Genomic DNA, 22,734 nt, shown 5'->3' on the forward strand with positions numbered 1-22,734 from the left:
ATTTATTATGTATAGACTTTTTGATGATAGCCATTATGACTAGTGTGAGGTGATATCTCATTGTAGCTTCAATTTGCACTTCTCTAATAATTAGCCATTTGGAACATATTTTAATGTGCTTTTTGTCCATTTGTATGTCTTCTTTGGAGAGATGTCTATTAAGATCTTTTGCCCATTTTTTGATTGGGTTACTTTTTTCTTTTTTTATATTGAGCTGCATGAGCTGTTTATATATTTTGATGATTAATTCCTTGTCAGTCACTTCATTCACAGATATTTTCTCCCAACCCAAAGATAGTCTTAAATGTTTGTTTATAGGTTCCTTTGCTGTGCCAAAGATTTTTGAGTGTAATTAGGTCTTATTTATTTATTTTTCCCTTACTTTAGGAGATGGATCCAAAAAAGTATTGCTGCAATTTATGTCAAAGAATGTTGTACCTATGTTTTCCTGTAGGAGTTTAATAGAGCATCTGGTCTATCTGATCCCTTTATGAAGCAGTTATCTGTACTTTGAATAGTCTAGTCAACTAATCACTTGCAAAGCAGCCTCTTACATTTTTGAACAATTAAACTTTTGCTTTTCTTTTAAACTGGGTGGAGATCTGTCTTTCTATAATTTTCATTTATTAGTCCTAATTCTTCTTCCCCATGAGACTGCTTCAGATATTTGAAGATTGCTGATATGTTCTGGTAAGTAACATCTTTCTAAAATTAAGTTCCTGGGTTCTCCAACTCACCTTAATATTATATTGAATAGGTTAATATATTATTTCTAGACATTGTTATTTTGCTCCCTTGAAAATTTTGTTATATTTTGTTCTAAAGTTCAAGATAACTAGATCAAAGAACAATTTGTGCTATCGTGTGAATTTTTATATCTGGATGCTTGGGACTTTGTTGACCAATATTGTATGTAGTGGATTGGATTTTTCACTTTTTATTATTTTATGAATATTAGAATTTATATCATGTATTTCTTATGGCAGGAAATGAAGAAGAACTAAAGAGCCTCTTGATGAACGTGAAAGAGAAGAGTGAAAAAGTTGGCTTAAAGCTCAATATTCAGAAAACTAGGATCATGGCATCTGGTCCCATCACTTCATGGCAAATAGATGGGGAAACAGTGACAGACTTTATTTTTTTTGTGTGCTCTAAAGTCACTGCAGATGGTGACTGCTGCCATGAAATTAAAAGACTCTTGCTCCTTGGGAGAAAAGGTATGAGAAACCTAGACAGCATATTCAAAAGCAGAGACATTACTTTGCCAATAAAGGTCCATCTAGTCAAGGTTATGGTTTTTCCAGTAGTCATATATGGATGTGAGAGTTGGATTGTGAAGAAGGCTGAGTGCCGAAGAACTGATGCTTTTGAACTGTGGTGTTGGAGAAGACTCTTGAGTCCCTTGGACTGCAAGCAGATCCAACCAGTCCATCCTAAAGGAAACCAGTCTTGAATATTCATTGGAAGAACTGATGTTGAAGCTGAAACTCCAATACTTTGGCCAACTGAAGCAAAGAACTGGCTCGTTTGAAAAGACCGTGGTGCTGGGAAAGATTGAAGGTGGGAGGAGAAGGGGACGACAGAGGATGTGATGGTTGGATGGCATCACCAACTCAATGGACATGAGTTTGAGCAAATTCTGGGAGTTGGTAATGGACAGGGATGCCTGGTGTGCTGCAGTCCATGGGGTCACAAAGAGTCAGACACGACTGAGCGACTGAACTGAACTGATTTCTCATTATGCAAATTTCTATTTCCCTCAATTTTTTTTTCCTCAATACTTTTACCTTATGACAACATCAAATGAGAAAGGATCAGGGATATATATTTTTTCCTTTTGAGTAGGCTTGCAGATTTCTTCCAAAAATAGGTTTTAGAAGAGTCATATTTTGTAATATGAAGTCAAAATGGAGAAGAACCCAAGCACACTTCAACCAGTAAGACTTTATCTACGTGCATTTGAAATGAAAAATGAGACTTAAAGGATCTTGACTTAAATGGATGAACAAGCAGATCTAGAGCAGAAAGAGGTTCTAGTGAGTGTAACTCCATTTAGGACTGTCATCATGCAAGACAGATATAAATATGTATTTCAAAATATTTTTAGAAATTTTCAGTATGAATAAGAAAGACTAATCAATGTCAAGTTTAGATTTTTTTCCCTTGACTCCTTAACTTGATGGCCACAACTCTCAAAAATACTTTGCTACAAACTGGGACATTTTAGTTTATAATAACCTTATACTTTTCAAAATTAAGATATTGATATTTGATACACTCTCACTGTCTAATCATCAGACTTATAGAAGTTAAACTAATAGTCTCAGTAATGTATTTTATGGCAAGTGAACCCAGCTCCAAGTTACATATTACATTTAGTGTTCATGTCCCATTTAGAAAGATTTCTCTGTCTTTCCTTATGTTGGTACTTTTAAAGTTATTGTAGAATGCACCCTAGTTTGGGTTTGATATTTTCTTATATTAAGATTCAGGTTATGAGTCATTTGTTGAATAATTATAGAAATGATGCTGTGCTCTTCTTTGCATCCTATAAGGTGGAATATAATTTGGAACATGATGTTCAGTTTATTTAGTGTATTAAAATAGTGTGTCAGGCTTTTCCAACGTAAAGTTACTGCTTTCTCTACTATAATTAAAATTGATTTTGTGGGCAATTATTCTGAATCAATGTAAATAAATTCATTGAACATTTAACTAATGAATATCACTATGGATTTATCATTTCCCATTTTATTCAGTGGATTTTGATCTTACTACCAGCTTTTATTTTGATGTTCATATTGTCCCTGATGACCAGTGGGAGCCCTCTCAAGCCATGATCTGTTGCTTCCTTTTAACAGGTACCTGCCATTTTTTTTTTTTTTTTGAGTATTTCCTTGCTTTTTGGCATAGACAGATATTGCTGGCTCACCTTGTATGTTCTGTGCCTCAGCCTAGAATCAAGTATTTCTCTAAAGAGCCTTTATTCCTTTTCATGGAGAACTGTGTTTAGAAGCCAACACTCAACACCAGATACGCTCATTGTTATTGCGGTTTTGCGTCTCCCATCCTCTCAGTGGACAGAGTAGGAAATAAATGCATTTGCATCATATTTACATACCAAATTATGTGTAAATAAATACTATATACATAACATACACATGCACATAACATATGCCCCTTTATATTTGTTTTATTCCCATCTCTCTATCCATCAAAATCACTGACTTAGCATTGATATCTCTGATTCTAATTCAACCATTCAGGGTTCATTTTACTTTCCTGTGTTTTCTTACTTCTAACTCCCTTTCCCAATAGCGACAAACTTGGTTTCCATTACACTTAGTATATTAAGAATTTAATTATTCTTTCTGCATGCAACCGGTCTCCCATCTCTACCACCACACCCTTCCAAGCTGATGCCCTTTTCATTCACTAGGACTCCCACCCTCCGTACTGTGCCTCCCCCATGCAGACACTCTCCTTACCATGACTGGGCTCCTGAACCTCATGTCAGCTTTTACCCACTGCATGGAAACTGACCTTGCCCTGCTCAGGCTCTGACACTCTGTGCTATGGGTACGCCTTCATCAGAATGCTCGTGATCTGAAAACCTGCACCCTGACTTCTTTTCATGGGTCTGTCTTCTTCATTCATCTTATCTGGACTCTGACACCTTGAGGTGGACTGGCCTACCCCATCCTTGCCAAGTGGATGTGCTTCTGCTCAGGCACTGACACCCCAGGCCAGGTGGTGCTGCTTTGTGGGCACCTTCCTTGTCCTGTTTGAGTTATGATTCCTGAGACCAGGCAGTCCCCACCCCATGCATGGACATACATCCCACCCTGCTCTGGCATTGACACCATCCAGCAGACTGTCCCTTGTAGGGACTGGCCTCCTCTTTCCAGATGCACACCAGCATCTTATGCCAGGTTGCTATGGATGCCATTTCACCCAATTCAGGCTGTAACACCATGCAGACTTTATCTCACTCATGCCTTTCTCAACTCCCTCGGGCTTTCCCTGTGCTGGGCTTTCCCTCCTGTGTACCTCATCTTCCTTTGCTGAGGCTTTGGTACCTTGACCCAAACAACCTTGATCCACCACTCACACTGTAACACAACACTAGATCACTATGGCTTCTCCCCACACCCATCTGCTCGAATGTCTACTTTGTTCTGTCCACATATGTCTTTGGAACTAAATTACCAGGAAGGGGGGAAAAAAAAAAGAGGAAGAGGGAGAGAAAAGCTAAAAGAGATGTATTATTTAGAAGAATTTAATTAGTAAACTATATATATAAAACAGACTACATCTCTTCTTTATAGACTTGATTAATCACTCTATTTCATTCAGTTCCTTTTCATTCCCAATGGGCCTGAAAAATGTACCAATTTTGGAATTTAGGAAAACTCAGTGTGAATAGGATCTTGGAGGAAGAATTGGGGTCTCTCTGAAATTCTGCACTTTCTGTCTTTTAAGATCAGGACACACACTCCCACATGAGATATATTCTCTTTTGGTACCAGGAAAAGTGTTAAATTAGACATATGTATATTTCTAAGCAAACTGACTCTGAAATTCTACAGAGAAACCCTATGCTATCAACAGTTCAACTGTTCATGCCAAGAACACTGCTAACCTAAGATGTTTCTGCCTTTCTGAATTTTATGCCAAAAGCAATTAGAGTTGTGAAAGTTGGCCTTGGAAAATTAAGAACCTGTTCATGTTGACATAACATTTGCAATGTTGATGTTTCCAGTCCCAGCATGGATTTTCCATTTAAACTCATATGCAATCCTTTTCTACAGAATTTTTAAAAAGAATCTGAATATAGACTGAAAAAAAAAAAGAAACCTTGATGTATGAAAGCAATCATTAAAATCTACATCAAAAGAAATCTCCTACAAAGTTTCAGTTTATCAGCATAAGATGTGTTTTCCAAGCTAATTGACTGCCTGGGACTTTAGTTTTTTTTTTTTTCCTTTCTCTATTTCTTCCTTTTCTCCTGTCCTCTCCTTTCTTTTCTTCTCCTTTTCCTTCCCTTCCCTCCCTCTTCCTGCCTCCTCTCTCTCTCTCTATCTCTTTCTGTCCTCCCAAATACTGATTTCTCTGTCATGTTTTGATTTCACTTTCCATTCTCCATTAGTTGATTGCTTGATCCATAGAATGAAATTATCATTTATAAAGACTTAGCAGTATCCTTGATGGAATAAACATATCTGGGTCAATTCCCCTTCCTTTCCAGAAAGCTGAGACGGAGAAGGATAATTAATAATATGTGGTGGATTCATGTTGATGTATGGCAAAATCAATACAATATTATAAAGTAATTAGCCTCTAATTAAAATAAATAAATTTAAATTAAAAAAAAAAGAAATATGTCAGTCTATATTCTGAAAATAGAATACTTCTGGCTCGTTCAGTGAATTTACTCAAAATTGTCTTTAATCAGCCAGTTGTTTATTGCACATGATGCCAAATATCTGGGAAGACTGGCCACTGAATTGCTTAACTATTTTGATGCTCCATGTAGGCTTAATCATTATAGGATATTCCACTGAATCACTTGATTTTATTGGAGACTTTGATGATGGGCAAATAATGCTTTTCCTATGTAAGACTTTTCATATGTTTTATGCAGGCATCTTATATGTGTTTTGATATATAAATGAGTATCTTGGCAACATACACAATATTTATGATTAAGATCAAGAGTCAGTCTTCAAAACTTGTTGTGGCCACATTTGTAATCCACTAAAATTTTATAATGTTGCATTTTCTTTTACATAAAACCAAGCAAGCTATGACTATGGTTATACAATGTCATGAATTTTAGATTTAAACTGCATAGTTTTGATATTTACCCATCTACAAGGTAATAGTTGAAGAATGACTATTCTTATTAACATATATGCAAATAGAATAACAAGTCTTAGGCCAAACGGTAAAAACAAAAATAAGTTGAATGTAAGGTTCAGGGCCTTACAGCTAGCAGATGGTAATGTGTGTGTGCTAAGCCACTTCTCTTGTGTCCAACTCTTTGCGACCCTATGGACTATAGCCTGCCAGGCTCCTCTGTGATTCTCCAGGCAAGAATATTGAAATGGGTTACCATGACCTCCTCCAGGGGATCTTCCTGACTCAGGGGTTGAACTACATTTCTTATGTCTCCTATATTGGCAGGTGGGTTTTTACCACTAGTGCCACCTATGAAACCCAAGCAGACATTAGAGATGGAATCACATCCAGTTCTGTCCAGCTGGAATTGTGACATCTTAGCAAATAAAGTGGATGAATTTTGAATAATGGGCCTCATCTTACCATTTAGATATGCATTTGCAGGGGGGAATATATGTGTGTGTATATATTTGTATGCATGCATTTAAGTGAAACTAAGAGTTTGAATCATTTCAAAATTAAAAGAGAGTTTTTTTCCCCTTGGCTGTAAATACGATATGGTTTTTGTGTAAGTTGAAACAATATACGAAAGTGTTACAAAGAATCTAACTGTTAGTATTCAAACAAAAAGCAGTGGTTATCTTTGATGGAGATTTTATAACATATAAATGCGTCTCATAGATAAAAAAACTGATACATAATCTTACACGATCAATTTCACACTATATATGCTTTTTTTGTAATCACAGAAATTGTATTATAATTAATTCTCAATAGAGCTTTCATAAATGTTTTATGTTTGGACAAAATTACATTTTATGGGTATGTTGATGTAACTGAATACTTATAATATTTAGGTAGTTATGATTATATAATCCTTTTTATTTATGATAAAATAATCACAACGATGTGATCACTCACACTCACCTAGAGCCAGACATCTGGAATGTGAAGTCAAGTGGGCCTTAGGAAGCATCACTACGAACAAAGCTAGTGGAGGTGATGGAATTCCAGCTGAGCTATTTCAAATCCTAAATGATGATGCTGTGAAAGTCCTGAACTCAATATGCCAGCATATTTGGAAAACTCAGCAGTGGCCACAGGACTGGAAAAGATCAGTTTTCATTCTAATCCCAAAGAAAGGCAATGCCAAAGAATGCTCAAACTACCACACAGTTGCACTCATCTCACATGCTAGTAAAGTAATACTCAAAATTCTCCAAGCCAGGCTTCAGCAATATGTGAATGGTGAACTTCCAGATGTTCAAGCTGGTTTTAGAAAAGACAGAAGAACCAGAGGTCAAATTACCAACATCCACTGGATCATCAACAAAGCAAGAGAGTTCCAGGAAAACATCTATTTCTGCTTAATTGACTATGCAAAAGGCTTTGACTGTGTGGATCACAAGAAACTGTGGAAAATTCTGAAAGAGATGGGAATACCAGACCACCTGACCTGCCTCCTGAGAAACCTGTATGCAGGTCAGGAAGTAACAGTTAGAACTGGACATGGAACAACAGACTGGTTCCAAATAGGAAAAGGAGTACATCAAGGCTGTATATTGTCACCCTGCTGATTTAGCTTATATGCAGAGTACATCATGAGACAGGCTGGGCTGGAAGAAGCACAAGCTGGAATCAAGATTGCCGGGAGAAATATCAATAACCTTAGATATACAGATGACACAAGTAAAGAAGAACTAAAGAGCCTCTTGATGAAAACGAAAGAGGAGAGTGAAGAAGTTGGCTTAAAGCTTAACATTCAGAAAGTTAAGATCATGGCATCTGGTCCCATCACTTCATGGCAGATAGATGGGGAAACAGTGGCTGACTTTATTTTTTTGGGCTTCAAAATCACTGCAGATGGTGATTGAACCCATGAAATTAAAAGATGCTTACTCTCTGAAAGGAAAGTTATGACCAACCTAGGCAGCATGTTAAAAAGCAGAGACATTACTTTACCAACAAAGGTCCTTCTAGTCAAAGATATGGTTTTTCCAGTAGTCATGTATGGATGTAGAGTTGGACTATAAAGAAAGCTGAGCCCTGAAGAACTGATGCTTTTGAACTGTGGTGTTGGAGAAGACTCTTGAGAGTCCCTTGGACTACAAGGAGATACAACCAGTCCATCCTAAAGATCAGTCCTGGGTGTTCTTTGGAAGGGCTGATGTTGAAGCTGAAACTCCAGTAGTTTGGCCACCTGATGTGAAGAGCTGACTCATTTGTAAAGACCCTGATGCTGGGAAAGATTGAGGTCAGGAGGAGAAGGGGACAACAGAGGAAGAGATGGCTGGATGGCATCACCGACTCAATGGATATGGGTTTGTGTAGACTCCGGGAGTTGGTGATGGACAGGGAGGCCTGACGTGCTGCAGTTCATGGGGTCACAAAGAGCTGGACATGAGTGAGCAACTGAACTGGAAGTGGAATATTAATTAAATGTCTTACTGTATGTTAAAAATGTGTATTGCATAAATAAGATAAAAAATATAACCAATTAAACACATACAGAGCCAGTTTTTAGTTTGAGAAGACTCTAGTCAATAAGCTGATGTTTGGGGCTTCCCTAGTGGTCCAAGTGGTTAAGAACTGGCCTTGCAATGAAGGAGACACAGGTTTAACCCATTGTTGGGGAACTAAAATCCTACATGGCACAAAACAACCAAGCCCATATGTCACAACTAGAGAGTCCTCAGTGAAAGATCCTGTGTGCCAAACACAGCCAAATAAAATACATAAATATTACAAAATGTAAGTTGATTTTTTTTGCATATCCATTCCTAAAGACATGTTTCTTTCTTGTGAACTGGAGAATTTATCTTATTTTTGCTTTATATTATAGTTGCATTACATGTATATTTATCCTTAACAGACAAATTGTTCATTTTTGGTTTTGTTCAGTTGCTAAGTCACATCTGACTCTGAGCAACTACATGAACTGTCACACAGGCTTTCCTGTCCTTCACTATCTCTAGGAGTTTGCTTAAACTCATGTCCATTGAGTCAGTGATGCCATCCAACCAACTCATCCTCTGTTGCCCCCTCTCCTCCTACCTCAATCTTTCCCAGCATCAGGGTCTCTTTGTACCAGGTGTCCAAAGTATTGGAGTTTCAATTTCAGCATCACTCCTTTCAGTGAATATTCAGGAATGATTTCCTTTAGGATTGACTGGTTTGATCACCTCGCTATCCAAAGAACTCTCATGTGTCCTCTCTAGCACCGCATTCAAAGGCATTAATTCTTTGGCATTCAGCCTAGTTTATGGTCCAAATCTCACACCCATATATGACTACTGGAAAAAACATAGTGTTAAATATATGGACTTTTGTTGGCAAAGTGTATGTCTGTACTTTTTAATATGCTGTCCAAGTTTGTCATAGCTTTTCTTCCAAGGAGCAAGCATCTCTTAATTTTGTGGCTGCAGTCACTGTCCACAGTGATTTTGGAGCCTGAAAAAATAAATCTTTCACTCTTTCCACCTCCTCTTCATCTATTTGCCATGAAATGATGTGCTAGATGCCATGATCTTGATTTTTTGAGTGTTGAATTTTAAGCCAGCTTTTACCATTCTCTTCTCTTACCCTCATCAAGCAGCTCTTTAATTCCTCCTCAACTTCTGCCCTAGAGTGGTTATCATTTGCATATTTGAGGTTGTTGATATTTCTCCTGGCAATCATGATTTCAGCTTTGAGTCATCTAGTCCAGCATTTCACATGATGTACTCTGCATGTAAGTTCAATAAGCAGGGTGACAATAAGTAGCCTTGACATACTCCTTTCTCAATTTTGAACCAGTCCGTTTTCCTTGTCTGGTTCTAATTGTTGCATATTGACCTGCATTCAGGTTTCTCAGGAGGTGGGTGTTTTTAAGATTGTATGTATTTTTTTGAAACCTGTATTTTTTTTTTCAAAATTATGTTTTTGAATTTATGTTGATACAAATAACTCTACTTAATTCATTTTAGCTGCTGAGTAATATTCCATTATATGATTTTATTCATTTCTCACTCTATTATCTTAACAATGAACACAGATATTTTGTGTCATGGACAATGCTTCTATCAATATATTGAGTCATACACAGAATGTTTTTCCATTCTGGCTAATAGATATGTTATCCTAAAAAGTAAAAAGATATAATATTAGAGAAAACTTTTTGTGAGTACTTTGTAGGAGACACATAATATATAGAATACTATGATAAAGTACGTCTCAAATATCCCAAGTGTGAGATTGCTGAGTTTTCTGGTAAGCATATCTTCAAATATATTAGAAAAATTTACATTTATTTCTAAAATGGTTGTGCCAATTTATATTTACAATATCAGAGGATGACTGTGCTATCACATTACATATTCTTGGAACTGACAGATTATAAAAGCTTTCTTATTTATCTGATAAGCATGAAATTGTATTATCTGGTAGATTTTTACTTTCAATTTGTTCATCATCTTCTGTAAAAGTTCATTAATAGTGTTTGTCCAAACAAGGTGAAAAGAACCCTCAGAATGGGAGAAAATAACAGCAAATGAAACCACTGACAAAGGGTTAATTTCCAAAATATACAAGCAGCTCATGCAACTCAATACCAGATAAACAATCAACCCAATCAAAAAGTGGGGAAAAGACCTAAATAGACATTTTCCCAAAGAAGATGTACAGATAACTAACAAGCACATGAAAAGATACTCAGCATCACTCGCTATTAAAGAAACGCAAATCAAAACTACAATGAGATATTTTCTCACACCAATCAGAATGCCCATCATCAAAAAGTCTACAAACAATAAATGTTGGAGAGGGTGTAGAGAATAAGGAACATTCTTACATTGTTGGTGGGAATATAAATTGATACACCCACTATGGAATATAGTATAGAGATTCCTTAAAAAAAAAAACTAGGACTAAAAGCACCATATGACCCAGCAATCCCACTCCTAGGCATATACCCTGAGGAAACCAGAATTGAAAAAGTCGCATGTACCCCAGTGTTCATTGCAGCACTATTTACAGTAGCTGGAACATGAAAGCAACCTAGATGTCCATCGACAGATGAATGGATAAAGAAGCTGTGTTATGTATATGTGATGGAATATTACTCAGCCATAAAAGGAACACACTTGAGTCAGTTCTAATGAGATGGATGAACCTAGAGCCTATGATACAGAGTGAAATAAATCAGAAAGAGAGACAAATATCATATACTAACACATATGTATGGAATCTAGAAAGATAGCACTGATGAAATTGTTTCCAGGGCAGGAATGGAGACACAGACATAGAGAACAGACTTACAGACATGGTGAGGTGGGTGAGGGTGAGCAGGGAGGAAGGAGAGGGTGACATTTATGGAGAGGATAACATGGAAACGTACAGTACTATACGTAAAATACATAGCCAATGGGAATTTGCTGTATGATTCAGGGAGCTCAAACAGGGGCTCTTTAACAACCTAGAGGTGTGTGGGATGGGGAGGGAGATGGGCCAGAAATTCAAGAGGGAAGGGAGATATATATATATATATCTGGCTGGTTCATGCTGATGTTTGGCAGAAAACAGCAAAATTCTGTAAAGCAATTATCCTTCACATTAAAAAATAAATAAATAAAAAAACAAACTCAGTAATGAAAACAAAAACTAATAGGAACTTTAATGCAATACCAAAGAGTCACAGAAATAAATATCACCAGAATGCAGAAAAAAAAAAAAAAAGATTTTGTCCATTTATATATTGGAATTTATCCAATTACAATTGGAAATTTTATTGAATTTGTTTCCTTTGTATATTCTGAATGCCAGTATGCTACGCTCTATCAGTTATAGCTGTTGCAACTACATTTTCTCACTCTTCTGTATTTACTGATACATAATTTCTTAAGTATAATATAGCTGATTTTGGAAGTATTTGTCTGCCTTTTCTGTACTTTTTGTGTCTTGTTTTAAAAATCCTTCTTTATTCAGAGTTTACCAATGTATTTTCACCTAAATATGTTAGTTATATTTTTCATATATAATACTTTATTCTATCTAGGATTCATTTTTTTAACATGATAAAGAGTATATATCCATTTAAATTGCTTTAAAAATTATAACAGCTAGGCAAGCAGTATCTAACTTTCTCATTTATCTGTGTAATACATTTTAAGTCATAGATCATTTTTTCTGTATATGTGTATTTCCCTTCCATAATATTGTTTTCTCCTGTCCTTGGATTTGTGAGGTAGACAATCTGCACTGTTATATGTAGTCTCTTTTCTCAAAAGAAATACTTAAAATTTTCCCATCAAGTACTATTACAGATTTTTCCCTTAATCTCTTACATCAAGACTCTGTATTCTCAGTTTACTTATAGTTTTATCACTACATTTATTTTACCTGAATGTTTATATTCATATATTGAGATGATAAAATGTGTTTCCTCTTTAATCTGACAATGTGATAAATTACCTTAAATGTGCTTCTAATATTAAACTAACTTAAAAAAAAACCAATATGATGATTATTATTACTATTTGAAAGTGAAACTGTTAGTCATTCAGTCATGTCCAACTCTTTGTAACCCCACGGACTGTAGCCCTCCTCTGTCCATGGATTCTCCAGGCAAGAATACTGGAGTGGGTTGCCATTCCCTAATCCAGAGAACCTTTCCCACCCAGTGATCAAATCCAGGTCTTTTTTTTTTTCGCAGGCAGATTCTTTACTGTCTAAGCCACCACGGAAGCCCATTGGACTTCAGTAAAATTTGTTTTTCAATTTTTTTGATTTTTTCATCTAACAATATTTATTATCTTATTTAATTAATTTATGTATTTTTATTTTGTATTGATTTTTATTGGCATATAGTTGCTTTACCGTGTTGTGTTAGTTTCTGCTCTATAACAAAGTGAATTAGCATCTAACTATATTTAAATTTTCATTAATGTTTGTTCTTTGACTCATACATTGCTTGTGAGTATGTTTTTAAAAGTCCAAATATTTGTTTTATTGTTTAGTTTATGTGTCAGTATATAGTTCTAAGTTAATTTCATCATGATCAACAAATATAATCTATATGACACTAATTTTTACAATTTATTAAAACTTGCTTTATGGCAAATACATGGGTTATTTTTTATTAAAAACTATTTATGCTGAGGAAGAATAGGCCTTAAGGTGGTGGTGTTTTTAGCTTGCTAAGTCGTGTCTCATTCTTTGTGACCCATGGACTGCAGCACACCAGGCTCTGTCTTCCATCATCTCCCCTCGTTTGAGTCAGTGATGCTATCTAATCATCTCATTCTCCATCACCCCCTTCTCCTTTTGCCTTCAACCTTTCCCAAGCATCAAGGTCTTTTCCAATGAACTGGCTCTTCACATCCGGTGGTCAAAGTACTGACGCTTCAATTTCAGCATCCGGTCCTTCCAATGAATATTCAGGACTGATTTCCTTTAGGATTGACTGCTTTGATCTCCTTGCAGTCCAAGGGATTCTCACGAATCTTCTCTAGTGCCACAAATTTGAAAGCATTGAGTTCTATACATGTCCATGTGATAAAACTTGTTTAGTGCATTATTTAAAAATTTAACACTTTGTCAATGAGAATGATGTGAAATCATTTATAAACCTTATGGCATATATGTCTAATCAGAATAGGTGTAAGCTTAAAGAACTGGCACATACAGGCAGATGGGTAACAATCAATAAGTAATATATATTCTACTTGTCTTTTTTTTAAGAAAGATGTCTTGAAACTCTCACCATTATGGTTGATTTTACAATAATTCCTTGAATTCTAAGAATATATTCTTTTATTACTTGCATATGCATTAAGAATTGTGATAACAGTGAATGAATTTTTAAAAATTCTGATTCAATGACTCCTTCATCCTTAATAGACCATCTATTTGTCTGTTAAAATCTTTCATCTTCAGGTTGGGAATCCAGAGCATCTTTAAAGGGAGATTTCAGAGCAGCAAGAGAGTGAGAATGCAAGTTGCAACACCTCCCATTCCATCATTATCACTTTAGCTGTAGATCATAAGGTCAGTCAGAGTCAAAAAGTAGAGAAATAGACTCTTTTTTGATGGGTGAAGCTGGAAAGAATTTGTGGATATTTTGAATCCTCCATAGACTATTTACCCTCTCTTTTAATATTGCAAGCTATCAGTGTCCAGTATTTTAGAATGACTTTTTAAAAAGGCTTTATTTATTTAGAGCAGTTTTAGGTTCACAACCCAGGGATTGAACCCAAGGTCTCCCATATTGTGGGCAGATTCTTTACCATCTGAACCACCAGGGAAGCCCTCACTTAAAAAAAAACTTTATTTGTTTAGAGCAGTTTTAGGTTCACAGCATAATTGAAAGGATGATACAGAGCTTTTCCTACATTTCCACTCCCCAACCCACACACATGCATAACATCTCCTATTGATTAGTATCCTCCACTCAGTTCAGTTCAGTTCAGTTGTTTAGTCATGTCCGATTCTTTGCGACACCATGAACTGCAGCATGCCAGGCCTCCCTGTCCATCATCAACTACCGGAGATCACCCAAACCCATGTCATTCGAGTCGGTGATGCCATCCAGCCATCTCATCCTCTGTCATCCCCTTCTCCTCCTGCCCTCAATCTTTCCCAGCATCAGGGTCTTTTCAAATGAGTCAGCTCTTCCCATCAGTGGTCAAAGTATTGGAGTTTCAGCTTCAACATCATTCCTTCCAGTGAACACCCAGGACTGATCTCCTTTAGGATGGACTGGTTGGATTCCCTTGCAGTCCAAGGAACTCTCAAGAGTCTTCTCTAACACCACAGTTCAAAAGCATCAATTCTTCAGTGCTCAGCTTTCTTTATAGTCTGACTCTCACATCCATACATGACCCCTGGAAAAACCATAGCCTTGACTAGATGGACCTTTGTTGGTAAAGTAATGTCTCTGCTTTTTAATATGCTGTCTAGTTTGGTCATAACTTTCCTTCCAAGGAGTAAGCGTCTTTTAATTTCATGGCTGCAATCGCCATCTGCAGTGATTTTGGAGCCCAGAAAAATAAAGACAGCCACTGTTTGTTTCCACTGTTTCCCCATCTACTTGCCATGATGTGATGGGACCAGATGCCATGATTTTCGTTTTCTGAATGTTGAGCTTTAAGCCAAGTTTTTCACTCTCCTCTTTCACTTTCATCAAGAGGCTCTTTAGTTCTTCTTCACTTTCTGCCATAAGGGTGGTGTCATCTGCATATCTGAGGTTATTGATATTTCTCCCAGCAATCTTGATTCCAGCTTGTGCTTCTTCCAGTCCAGCGTTTCTCATGATGTACTCTGCATAGAAGTTAAATAAGCAGGGTGACAGTACACAGCCTTGATGTACTCCTTTTCCTATTTGGAACCAGTCTGTTGTTCCATGTCCAGTTCTAACTGTTACTTCCTGACCTGCATACAGGTTTCTCAGGAGGCAGGTCAGGTGGTCTGGTATTCCCATCTCTTTCAGAATTTTCCACAGTTTCTTGTGATCCACACAGTCAAAGGCTTTGGCATAGTCAATTAAGCAGAAATAGATGTTTTCTGGAACTCTCTTGGCTTTTTCGATGATCCAGTGGATGTTGGCAATTTGATCTCTGGTTCCTCTGCCTTTTCTAAAACCAGCTTGAATATCTGGATGTTCACGGTTCACGTACTGCTGAAGCCTGGCTTGGAGAATTTTGAGCATTACTTTACTAGTGTGTGAGATGAGTGCAATTGTACGGTAGTTTGAGCATTCTTTGGCATTACCTTTCTTTGGGATCGAAATGAAAAGTGCCCTTTTCCAGTCCTGTGGCCACTGCTGAGTTTTCCAAATTTGCTGGCGTATTGAGTACAGCACTTTCACAGCATCATCTTTCAGGATTTGAAATAGCTCCACTGGAATTCCATCACCTCCACCAGCTTTGTTCGTAGTGATGTTTCCTAAGGCCCACTTGACTTCACATTCCAGGATGTCTGGCTCTACGTGAGTGATCACACCATTGTGATTATCTGGGTCGTGAAGATCTTTTTTGTGCAGTTCTTCTGTGTATTCTTGCCACGTATCCCCCACTGCTGCTGCTGCTAAGTCGCTTCAGTCGTGTCCAACTCTGTGCGACCCCATACGTGGCAGCCCACCAGGTTCCCCCATCCCTGGGATTCTCCAGGCAAGAACACTGGAGTGGGTTGCCATTTCCTTCTCCAATGCATGAAAGTGAAAAGCGAAAGTGAAGACGCTCAGTCGTATCAGACCCTCAGCGACCCCATAGACTGCAGCCTTCCAGGCTCCTCCATCCTTGGGATTTTCCAGGCAAAGAGTACTGGAGTGGGGTGCTAGTGCCTTCTCCATCCCCAACTAGAGTAGTACATTTATTACAACTGATGAATCTACATTTCTACTTTAAAATTTTTTCAAATTTAATATTTATTTTGCTATTTTATGCAAACAATGCAAGTGTACCACAATGTTTTTGGTCACCTTTTTATTTTTAATTCATATTTCTACTAGATTCGTGCTCAATGTAAACTAAGTCTTTTAGCTCTTTCTATCTGTTGACACTCAGATTCCTTCAGTTTTTTTTTTTTCCTCATGAAAATATTATTTGCCTTGTTGTTGAAACACTATTTTGATCATTACTTAATTGGGATAGCACTTCTCTCAGCTGTCACCTGAATTTCCATGCACAGGAAAAGATAATAGTGATTAAGAGCCTAACTACTGGGGCCAAAATTTGTTGGCTCAAATCTGGATTCCCCTTCGTAGTATCTGGGGAATTTGGGATAAATTAAGTAAATTTTCATCATTCAGTGTATTCACCTGCAAAAGGAAAAAAAAAGTTTGTGTCATAGAGTTAACTAAATAAACCATAGTATCTGTAAAATACCTTATGTATTTTATGCACTCAATAAAATTTAGCATTTATAATTTTTCCTATTGCTCTTGGGAAGCATATTTTCAATGGTCTTTCTTATACCTTCAAGATTTTATCTTTGCTTTAGAATGTTTTATTTCAAGTAGTCTAAATGAATTTATTTTTCTTTATACTACTTTGAATATAATATGGCTCTTGAGTATCATGATTTTTGTCTTTCACAAACTTTGGAGAATTAACAGCATTTTAAACATTTCCTTTTCCTTTTTCCTCTGTCTTTTCATACTAAATCTCCAATTAAATCTTATGTTTGATATTCTTATTTTGATCTTCAGGTCTCTTAGAATCACATGCATTTTATTTATTTCCTTCTTGTCTCTCTGTGCTTCATTCCAGGCTAATTTACATATATATATATATATATATATATATATATATATAAATATATACACATATATGTTTTCCAAATAACTGTAAGAATTATGTCAAAATAAGCAGTAGAAGAAATTACAATCTATTGATGGGAGTGCATTCCTAGACACTGGAAAGAAGTAATTTTGTTTAGAATAATTAAATAAACTAAGTTCTTTGTCAATAAAGATTTTGTTTATTAGATGTCTAATGGAACTTTGGAGAATGCTTGATATATGGTAGATGCTCAATAAATATTTGCTGAGTGTCTAAATAAATGGTTGACCAAGGAGAAGGAACTGGCAATCCACTCATCCACTCCAGTACTCTTGCCTGGGAAATCCCATGGACAGAGAAGCCTGGTAGGCTACAGTCCATGGGGTTGCAAAGAGTTGGTCAGGACTGAGTGACTTTAGTTTCAGTTTAAGGTATGAGTTGAAATTAAAAATATTTAAGCTATTTTGAGGTTTATGTAGTACATGACAGATGACTAGGTCTTTTTTGAACTAATCCTTAGCAGAGACAAAATACTGCATTAGATAAGAATCTGACTTTAAGCCATTCCTGTTATCTCATGGATTGACATTTTCTAACTTTGTATATCAGTTCCTTTGTTCTTCAACTTTGGTAGGGAAGTGATGAGAAATTTTGCTGTCAGTAATTTAAAGGGTAGGGCTTCTTAGTTTCACTGCTGTTTGATTTGTGTGCTTTGTTTATTGCCTGTGACATGAAAAATATGACTTAGTTGGGGTTGACTGCTGTCATGAGTTAAGCTACACTCTGCACTGTGTATTCAGATTTTATTTGTAGTGTATTAGGCAGCTGAAAGCAGCTTTTTATCAGTTCTAAATGAAGCAATTAAAGTGACCTACTCCAAAGAGCTCATAGCAGTAATCATGAAATTTTTGAGTGCTTGAATATGGATAGTATCCATGACATAAAATTCTGGATCTGAAGAATTGCGGCTTCATAATTTTCCTATACTGTATTTTGCATGCCCATTTTGCTTCATGAGAGTTTCAACTCAATGAAATTTAATTTCTGTATCTCAGACATTGTGCCTGACAATAATGCCAGGAGGCACCTATACATAAAAGTCAATATGTAATAGCAAGTATTATGAGTTGAAATTGTGTGACCTTACAAATTCTCACGGTGAAATCCTAATCCTCAGTATCTCAAGAAGTGACCTTTTTTAGAAACAAGATCTTTATAGAGGTAATCAGGATAAGATGAGATCATGAGAGTGAACTCTAACCCAATATGACTGCTGTCCTTTTAAAGGGGGGAAGTTTGGAGATAGATTGGATCATAGGAAAGGCTAGAGAATTCCAGAAAAACATCTACTTCTGCTTCATTGACCATACTAAAACCTTTGACTGTGTAAATCACAACAAACTGTGGAAAATTCTTAGAGATGGGAATCCCAGACCACCTTACCTGCCTCCTGTGAAACCTGTATGTATGTCAAGAAACAACAGTTAAAACTGGACATGGAACAAAATTGGATGGAGTCAAAATTGGGAAGGAGTATACATCAAGGCTGTATATTATTATCCTGCTTATCTAACTTAGATGCAGGGCACATTATGCAAAATGCCAGGATGGTTGAAGCACAAGCTGGAATCAAAATTGCCAGAAGAAATATCAATAACCTCAGATATGCAGATGACTCCATCCTTATGGCAGAAAGTGAAGAGCAATTAAAAAGCCTCTTGATGAAAGTGAAAGAGGAGAGGGAAAAAGCTGGCTTAAAACTCAGCATTCAAAAAACTAAGATCATGGCATCCAGTCCCATCATTTCATGGCAAATAGATGGGGAAACAATTGAAAGGGTGACAGACTTCATTTTCTTGGGCTCCAAAATCACTGCCATATAATTAAAGGATGCTTGGTCCTTGGAGGAAAGGCAATGGCAAACCTAGACAGCATATTAAAAAGCAGAGACATTACTTTGCCAACAAAGGTCCCAATAGTCAAAGCTAGGTTTTTTCCAATAATCATGTACAGGTATGAGAGTTGGACACTAAAAAAGGCTAAGCACTGAAGAATTAATGCCTTCAAACTGTGGTGCTGGAAAAGACTCTTGAGTTCCTTGGACAGCAAGAAGATCAGACCAGTCAATCTTAAAAGAAATCAACCCTGAATATTCATTGGAAGTATTGATGCTGAAGCTGAAGCTCTAATACTTTGGCCACCTGATGCCTGCAAGATTGAAGGCAGGAGGAGAAGGGGACAACAGAGGATGAGATGGCTGGATGGCACCACTGACTCAATGGACATAAATTTGAGCAAGCTCCGGGAGATGGTGATGGACAGGGAAGCCCGGCATGCAGTCCATGTGGTCACATAGAGGTGGACATGACTGAGTGACTGAACAATAACATCAATGAATAGAGAAAGAATGCCATGTGAAGATGAAGGTAGAGATTGGAGTGATGCTTCTACATCAAAGAGTGACAGCAAAACCACCAGAAATTATGTAAGAAACATGAAACAGATTATTTCTCACATACTTCAGGAGCAATCAACCCTGTTGACACCTTGATCTCAGACCTGGAGCCTCCAAACTGTGAGCTAATAATTTTCTTTTGTTTTAAGCCACTCAATTTGTGGTATTTTGTTATAGCAGCTCCATCAAACTAATACACCAAGAAACTTGATCCCTTTTTGTTGTTCTTAATTAAATTACTTCCTTTCAGCTGCTAAGGATATACTCGCAGATGAGGAGCTCATCTAAGGCTAAAACCATTTCTTTCTTGTTGAAAATTTAGAAATGTTCAGTGTTTTTGATGTGAGCATTGACATGCTGAAATTAATATTTTGGAGACTATGAATACTGAGATTTGGCTTGTATTTGTAAAGTTTTTTGATGTTTAAGGAGAAAAGCATTAGATAAAGTACACATTAAAACATTATGATCAGTGTGAAATACATTAAGAGTCAGCTAGGATTATGCCCAGTGGGAAGTTAGCTAATTGCAGTGCCTTTCTGATTAAGTCATTATAAAGATACCTAAAATAACTGACTCCCTACTTGGCCAGTTGATTATGTTCCACCATGATTTTCCCTAAAATAGGTGAATCGCTTGGGTTATAGTCAGTATACAGAACTGTGGCTTACAAGTCTTATGCAATGTTTTGGGGTCTTCACAGAAAGAAATATATAGTTTAAAAATCATCTTAACTTTATGTCTTTAACATGAATATGGGAGGCAGAATAATACCATGCACTGCTCCCCAATATGTCCACACCTCAATCTGCAGAAACAGTTTAGTTTCTCAGCTGAGTTCAGAGTCAGAGGGAGATATGTCTAAGGAAAAAGGATCAGAGATGCAATATTGTTGAGTTTCTGCTTTGAGGATGCAAGAAGGAGCCATGATCTGAGAAACAAGGGCAGCATCTAGTAGTTGGAAAAGGCAAGGAAGTGATTCTTACCTAGAAACTCTGGCAGGGAATGCAGCCCTGCCAACACCAAGATTTCAGCTGAGTGAGATTTGGGTTGGACTTCTAACCTACTGAACTGTAAAACAGTAAATTTGTGTTGGTTTGAGCTTCTAAGTTTGTGGTAATTTGTTACAGCAGCAATACGAACCTAATAACAATGGATAAATTGTTAATACATGTTAATTATCTAATTGTGCGAGATGCTTTAAATTTTATGGGACAGATTGTAAATAATAATAATAACAATTCATTGTGAAACTGAATGAGATACAACACTCAGTATTTTTAAATCCCATTTATGTTCATCAGTTCAGTTTAGTTTAGTCACTCAGTCATGTCTGACTCTTTGCGACCCCATGGCTGCAGCACTCCAGGCTTCCCTTCCTAAATTGTTACCTCCCCTCTTTAAAGAAAAAATTATTGCAGTATAGTTGATTTACAACACTGGGTTAGTTTCAGGTGTACACCAAAGTGAATCAGTTATATATGTATACATATATCCACTCTTTTTTAGATCTTTTCCCATATAGGCCATTACAGAATATTAAGTAAAGTTCCATGTGCTATATACAAGGTCTTTATTTTCTATTTTATATATGATAGTCTGTATATGTCAATCCCAGTCTTTTCATACATTCCTCTCCCCTTAACCCCTGATAACCACAAGTTTGTTTTCTACATCTGTAACTCTACTGCTGTTTTGTAGATAAGTTCATTGTACCTTGTTTAGATTCCACATACAAGCAGTATCATATGATATTTGTCTTTTTCTGACTTACTTCACTCAGTATGACAATCTCTATGTCCATCCATGTTGCTGTAAATGGTATCTGTTTATGGCTGAGGAATCTTCCATTGTATATATGTACCGCGTCTTTATCCACTCCTCTGTCATTGGACCTTTAGATTACTTCCGCGTATTGGCTATTGCAAATGCTGCTGCAATGAACATCAGGGTGCATGCATCCTTTTGACTTTTGGTGTTCTCTGGATATATGTCCAGGAGTGGGATTGCTGGATCATATGGTAGCTCTATTTTTAGTTTTTTGAGGAAATTTCCATAGTATTCTCCATAGTGGCTGTACCAATTTATATTCTCAAAAGTTTAGGAGAGTTCACTTTTCTCCACACCGTCTCCAGCATTTAATATTTGTAGATTTTCATGATGGCTGTTCTGACCAGTGTGAGGTGATATGTCATTGCAGACTGAACTGAATAATTAGTGATGTTGAGCACCTTTTCATGTGCTTTTTGGTCAGCTGTTTGTCTTCTTTGGAGAAATGCCTAGATATTCTGCCTGTTTTTTGATTGACTTGCTTGACTTTTTGATAGAGTTGTTTGATTTTTTGATATTGAACTATGTGAATTGTTTGTGTATTTCGGAGATTAGCCACTTGTTAGTTCCTTTATTTTCAGTTATTATCTCCCATTCTGCAGGTTGTCTTTTTGTCTTGTTTATGATATCTCTTGCTATGCAAAAGCATTTAAGTTTAATTAGGTCCCATTCATTTGTTGTTGTCTTTATTTTCATTACTCAAGTCAATGGATTGAAAAAGATCTTGCTGCAATTTATGTCAAAGAAAGTTCTGCCTATGTTTTCCTCTTAATTTTTTTTTTTAGTATCCAACCTTACATTTAGATCTTTAATCCATTTTGATTTTATGTTTATTTATAGTATTAGGAAATATTTTAATTTCATCATTTTACATGTAGCTGTCCATTTTTCCCAGCACCACTTGTTGAAGAGATTGTTTTTTCTCCATTCTATATTCTTGCCTATTTTCTCATAGATCAGGTGACCATAGATGTGTGGGTTTATCTCTGGACTTTTTATCCTGTTCCATTGAACTATGTTTCTGTTTTTGTATCAATACCATGATCTTTTTATGACCGTAACGTTATAGTATATTCTGAAATCAGGAAGCCTGATTCCTCCAACTCCATTTTTCTTTCTCAAGATTGTTTTGGCTATTCAGGATCTTTTGTTTTTCCATACAAAGTGTAAAATTATTTGTTCTAATTCTGTGAAAAATGTTATTGATAATTTGATAGGAATTGCACTGAATCTGTAGATTACTTTAGGTACCATAGTGATTTTCATAATACTGATTCTTCCCATCCAAGGACA

The sequence above is a fragment of the Bos mutus genome, chromosome 1 (assembly GCF_027580195.1).
Source record: "Bos mutus isolate GX-2022 chromosome 1, NWIPB_WYAK_1.1, whole genome shotgun sequence".
Lineage (NCBI taxonomy): Eukaryota > Metazoa > Chordata > Mammalia > Artiodactyla > Bovidae > Bos > Bos mutus.